This window comes from Coenobita brevimanus, chromosome 113 (genome assembly GCF_032717465.1).
Source record: "Coenobita brevimanus isolate Jiangsu-jjx chromosome 113, ASM3271746v2, whole genome shotgun sequence".
Lineage (NCBI taxonomy): Eukaryota > Metazoa > Arthropoda > Malacostraca > Decapoda > Coenobitidae > Coenobita > Coenobita brevimanus.
This window is the reverse complement of record NC_137066.1, coordinates 4,776,767-4,783,626: the sequence shown is the minus strand read 5'-3', so window position 1 is coordinate 4,783,626 and position 6,860 is coordinate 4,776,767. Positions and strand designations below refer to the sequence as shown.

The 6,860-nt window shown below is 39.6% G+C and overlaps 1 non-coding gene across 1 annotated transcript; it reads right to left on the bottom strand.

Moving 5' to 3' along the window:
• Nucleotides 1-6,475: 6,475 nt before the first annotated feature.
• On the bottom strand, nt 6,476-6,594 carry LOC145418341 (5S ribosomal RNA). The gene has a single exon (XR_013900679.1). It is a non-coding gene; the product is annotated as a 5S ribosomal RNA (ribosomal RNA).
• Between the last annotated feature and the right edge of the window lie 266 nt (nt 6,595-6,860).

Below are 6,860 nucleotides of genomic sequence, written 5' to 3'. Positions count from 1 at the left end.
TATTTCTAACTGAAAGGCAGGTGTCTTGTATTTTTATTGAGCATACTCGTTAATTTTTAACCAGCACCTTTCTTTCACTTCTGAAATTGAATCTGACTGTGCAGCCATTCACTTTCTTTGTCTACCATGCTGATAACTGTGATATTAGTGACTGTTGTTCTTATCTCTTAAAATGAAGTCGATTTCATTCATTGTTTCTCGATTTGGGCTTCTGTATATCCAGTTGCTCCTTGTTCTCTTGTAGAAGAATGTGTGCAATATTTTCAAGTTTTACATTTGAGCAAAACTTATCACCATTAAATCTTAGTCACTCCTCTCTCCTACTCCGAATTTTCCAATAATTGTTTCTACATTTTTCGATTTACCAGCAGCTTATGCATTGGAGTCTCCCAAAAGTACTGTATGAGTATATCTGGTCATTGTTTCTTCCATAATCTTGGAGATGTCATCATACAATGTTCCTGTTTCTTCATCTGTGCTTTGAGAACTGGGTGCATATACTTGTATTACTGTCAGGGTGTATCTTTTGCATAGTCTAATTACAATCCGTACTAGTTGGTCTGACATACTGTTGAATTAAATAGTGTTCCTGCGAGATTATTGCTGAGTGGAAGTCCTACACACCCAACTCCTTCCTTCTGGCTTCCTCTGAAGCTAAATGGGTGGCTGCTGTCTTGGAGTGGAATTAAAATTTTTATTCATTTTCTATGAATCTCTCTGAGACCTATAATATCCCAACAAATGTTTTCTATTCCTGTCTTTAAGGTTTGAAGTTTTAATCTTCTGTGAGCATTTTGACATTGTATGCAAAGATCTTCTATGATTTCAGTTTGTTTAATGTCCCGGCCTCAGATTTGCCGAGATAGTGCCTAATCACCTTCAGCGGCATACTGCCCGTAAGCACAGGAGACAATGCATTTGGACACTTAGTAGACGAGGGAGTGCTTGTAAAGTCATTATCTGTACAATTCATGTGTTGGTTGTGGGGACTATGGGAAATAATCTCCCCTCTCTACCATATAGCTATTGAAGAGATGCAATTTTTGTGTCCCCTTATTCAGCATGTTTGAAGCCCAATCTAGTATTTATAGAGAGTCCCATGGTCTGAGCCAACTGTGACAGTACCTCATTATATCCATGAGGCGTTCCCTTACCTGCCACCAAGGGATGCACCTGCTAGCTGGGGATGCGCCAGGTAGAAGTGGGATCCTAATTATATATATATATATATATATATATATATATATATATATATATATATATATATATATATATATATATATATATATATATATATATATATGTATATATATATTAATATAGATAGATAATAAAGGTGAGAGTATGTTTGTTACCTATAAACTCGGCTCCCTTAAGGTCAACCCCCACATATGATACATATTCTGTTATAAGCATGATCCAGCGAGTGTTTTGGTATATAATTTATTAGGATTAATTGTATGTTGAAAAGTTACATTCGGTATAGTGGCCGAAGGCCCAATCAGCCCTCCGCAGAAGCTAGCCGAAAAAGTCCGCCCAGTGGCGGACCTTTTCGGCTAGTGTATATATATACGCTGTGTATATATAAATAAATATATATATATATATATATATATATATATATATATATATATATATATATATATATATATACATATATAAGCCGACTCCGTTCTTTCTTTACCCCTGCATAATTGTTGACTCTATACAGGGGTTTTATCCGCCCCTGTGTGGAGTACAACTCACATCTGTGGGAAGGCTCCCCACATACAGCTCTTCTCAATAGGGTGGAGTCTAAGGCTTTTCGTCTCATTAACTCTCCTCCTCTTACTGACTCCCTTCAATTTCTGTCTCTTCATTGAACTGTTGCATCTTTATCTCTTTTCTATCGCTACTTCAATGGTCACTGCTCCTCAGAACTGTCTGCTTGCATTCCTCCACCTCTACGACGGGCGCGTAGCACCCGTCTAGCAGCAAACTCTCATCCCTTTTCTGTCCATCTCTCTAATGCAAGAGTTAACCGTTACTCCCAGTCTTTCATTTATGCAACAGGTCAACTCTGTAACTGTCTCCCTCTGTCTGCATTTCCAGTTGCTTATAATCTTCAGTCTTTCAAACGCAGTGTATCCAGGCATCTCAAAATGAATGGATCTTGAATTTGACTCTCTCTTGTATTTTGTTTTTCTCTTGGAGGGAACTCTTACTGCGGGGTCATGGCCTTTGGTTCCTTCTTCCTCGCATAAAAAAAAAAAAAGGCACTCTACCCAAGTAATGACCTTCGTTATTCTAAAATTGCATTGTAAATCACTTTCAACCACACTGTTATTTGTTTATGATTATTTGGTGCAATATTTTGCAATGAATCCCAGAAAAATACTATATTTTTTCATGATATACCCCTTTTGCCTTCGACCATGGTTTCCTTGTCTTCCCCATATAATATTAATTTCATCAAGGGCGGTTTTCCCAACCACGGTGGTCTTAGAAGCCTAACCCACCAAAACAGCGGGGGAGTACTTTATATATATATATATATATATATATATATATATATATATATATATATATATATATATATATATATATATATATATATATATATATATATATATTGGTGGGTCATACTTATACAATATTTGTTGCAAGGCAGAATTCATCAAAATCTTCCCAGTGAGCACCGAGGTTGGTCTAAGAGGGGTAATTTCTGTTCAAATTTCGGACAAAAAATCGTCGAAAATTGGAATTTTGTGATGTTAAATATCCTTAACTGAATTGTCTTACTCTTCCTGTAAGTGCAATAAAATGATTTCCGGACCCGGAAAACCCCTAATAGATAGTCGAAACATGTAAATATACCCCAAAATGAACGTTTTATGCCATTTTCTCAAAATTATAGCTCACATGAAGCAAACTTTCTCTCACAATTATAGCATCAAGTAACGACAAAAAAAAAAAAAACGTTTATTCAGTAATCAAAATCAACTCCTGCTTAGAATAATTGACAGGTAAGACATTTCTGTGAGCAAGGGTAGCTCTGATGAAACCATATCTTTTCTTCATAGACTGTTGCAGATGCTTTGGTGACTTCTTAAACACATCGTTCAATAGACTGGCCGTGAGCAGGAAACTCTGGAACCTTCATAGGGTCAACCCTTATATTAGAAAGTTTCTCTTTTGACAAGAAACAGGTGAGTAGAGGCTCAGGAACATCAATGGACCAGTCAGTAAGATCAACAAGTGTGGTTGCAGTTGTGTTCAGCTCTGGATTGTTCCTAGACCTCACACTTGTGTCTCCAAATTCAGAATCACCACGGAGTTTCAAAACTGTATCCACTGCAAATCCTCGGTCTCCAGGGTCAGAACTGCACAACAATGAAGAACGTTTTCACTGTGAGCATTCCAAGCTGATGACTGCACATAGGGCATCACAATATCTTGCACTTCCTGCGTCTGCTTGCGAACAAGTTGCATTTGCTTCAAGATGTAATAAGGGCCTTCAATCCAGCTGTGCTTTATCTTAATCTCAAACCAAAGAGGTGAATACATTCTCACAGTAAACTCAACCAAAAGTCTGAGATTCTGTGCAACATCTTGGGGGAAATTGTGTTCTGAGCACCAGGCCCTGCGTAGTCTGTTAGCTAGGTTAAGCCATCTTGCATGACTGTGTTGTCCAGTCTCCCTCACTTTCAGGTAATTAGGAAAGGTTCCAATTTGATTGCACTTGTAATCTCATAGAGGTACTTCTGATCATGTGAAAGAGATTATACAATTTCTAAATCCAGCTCAATAAGGTCTATTTCAACACCCAGTTTTGTTATCTTATCTTTGACTTTGAGGGAGGTAAGCTTACTCAAGAGCTTTCTAACTGGACCCGAGATCGTGTCTGAAATGACCATCTAGGTCAATCATTAGATGTCTCTCCAGCAATTCGTTTGTGTGTAGAGTACAAATGAACAAATAAGTTTCCTTCCTAGTTTCTTCTCAAGAAAGTGTATGGTGCCTCCTTTCTATCCAGTATTTACATCGGTGGAGTCACCTCCTATAGCAAGTAAAGATTCCTCGAAGCCATGGTCCACAATCCATTCATATAGCAAAACAGCTATTTGTTCTGCAGCAGTTCTTGTTCTCACCTTAGGATCAACTGTAAAATGGAACAGATAGTTGCCCCTTGTCTCTGAACCTTCTTCTTCTCAGATGGATGGAGTTTACCATCCTCACCTTCCTTCATGAACTTTGCCAAATCCTTCCTTCCATCAAACAATATCCCCCGAATATTAGATTCTTCCAACTTCAACTAATCCTCCACTTGTTTTTCTCTCATTACCTTAGTTTTGGATCTTCATATTTTGTTCTGATCAGTTACAATATCACACTCTTCCTTGAGCAATCTGGTAGCAGCAAGGGTTGCAGCACTAGCAGCTGTTGCTCCTCTTTTTGAAACAATGTACCTCACTGCAGCTGAACTTATTCTTGAAACATCTAAGTAGTTACGTGAACTTGGTCTGTCAAACATAACATCTGGTTCATCCTTGTTGTCATGTTCATCCTGGAAGTCCATTTCTTCTGAATTTTCCTGATCTATCTCAAGCAAAACTTCATCACCGTTGCTCCTAGCTCTCTTGGGATGAGATTCTCTTTCTTTTCTTTCCAACAATCTGGTCTGTCTTCTTGATTCAGAGGCATCCAAAGAACCTATCTGCATATCACTTTTATCCCCAAATTCGTTTCTTTGGAACTGCATGAATTTCAGCTCCATTAGGGGTACCTTCTCATCTCTTGGACAGGTACAAAACACATGAGCTTGATATTCACAGCTGTCACAGGATTGCTCAGCAAAATCATAAATATTCCATTTGCACTTGCAAAGGTCAAACAGTTTATCCATTCTGTTATTAAACTGAGAGACTAATGCAGACTTTGCAGTCTCCTTGGAACATTGTTCCATTGCTTTACCAGTTTATCCAAAGCATATTTTTCACTAACCAAAGGTATTCTGGTATTTGCTGCATTCCAAATAGTTTTCACTAACTTCACCTCTCTCAAAGACCATCACTTTACTCTTCCCTACATTCACCTTTAGATTCCGTTTCTTACACACTCTCTCAAACTCATCCACCAAGCCTTGCAGCTCCCCTTCGTCTTCACTCAACAACACAGTATCATCTGCAAACAACAGTACAGGGAGTTTCCAAACACTGTCCTCTCTCACCAGGGCCACTCCAACATCCACTACCCTACCTTGTACCTCTTTTATTACCCCATCCATGTACAGATTGAACAACCATGGAGACATGACACATCCCTGTTTCAAACCAACTTTCAAAGAGAAAAATTCACTTAGTTCACCATCCACACGCACTGCAGCCTTCGCACCATCGTACATACTCTTCACAGCATTCAACAACTTCCCATCTACTCCATATATTCTTAACACTTTCCACAATCCTTGTCTATCCACCCTGTCATATGCTTTCTCCAAATCCATGAATGCCACATACAACTTCTTTCCCTTCTCTAGAAACTTTTCCACTAAAGATCTAAGAATGAATATCTGATCTACACAACCTCTTCCCTTCCTAAAGCCTCCCTGTTCTTCTCCAACTAATTTATCTGTTCTTTCTCTAACTCTGTCTATAAGTATCATACCTTACACTTTTCCTATTATACTAAGAAGACAAATGTCCCTATGATTACCACACACTTCTTTTTCCCCTTTTCCTTTGTACAAGGGAATAATTATACCTGACTTCCAATCCTCCGGGACTCTACCTTCCTCCAAGGCCAATCTGCACATCTTCCACATCCATTCTACTACTATCTCTCCTCCATGCTTCAGCATTTCACCACACACTCCATCAATTTCTGGGGCTTTCCCCGATTTAACTTTCTTCATTGCTTCCACAACTTCTATCCTACTGATTTCTTCCTGTCCTCTCACCTCCCTCCTTCTCCCAGCCATTCCCCAGCCACTTATACTCGCATTACTTCCATCCTCTACGTTCAACAATTCCTTAAAGTGTTCTCTCCATCTGCTCACTTTTTCTCCCTTCTCCACTAGTAATCTACCATTTTTATCTTTCACTCCCCTACTAACTTCATTTCCACCCTGTCTTACTCTTTTCACTTCTCTCCAGAACATTTTCTTACAGTCCCTCCACTTTACACTCAAATTCCTTCCAAATTCCTCATCCACTCTCTTCTTACTCTCTCTTACTAATCTTTTCACCTCTCTCTTTCTTTCCACATATAACTCCCTCTTCCGCCTCTCAACTTCTTCCATGCCCCTATTTCTCATCCATTCATTGTATGCTTTCTTCTTTTGTGCCACAGCCTGTTTCACCTCATGATATTATTCATTTTCATTCATTCATTGCCAGACGCCATGTATCCCAGACGGGGTGGCCAACGGCTTAGAGTTAATTGTTTTACAGGGAGGGGCACTAACCCTCCACCAACCCCACTTGACACGTAGGGATGCCAACAGCATCTGGTGTTCCCAGGCGGTCACCCATCCAAGTACTAACCAGACCCAACATTGCTTAACTTCGCTGATCGGACGGGAAGCGGTGTACTCAATGTGGTATGGCCGTTATTATTGATTGGCATAATACCCCCTGGGGGAAGGGGGGTTTCAAGAATACTCCCCCAGTATCCCTGCTTGTCGTACGAGGCGACTAAAAGGGTTGGTCGTGGGTTAGTGCCCCACCCGATAAAAAGAACTAACTAAACAAGTGAATAAAGCGCCTCGGACCAGGACGGACCATGAGTTGACGACTAAGGAACTGACAAAGGACATTCTGAGGGTGGGAACGTGGAATGTGAGAGGAGTGAATGATGAAGTGAAAGAGAGAGAGAGGTTG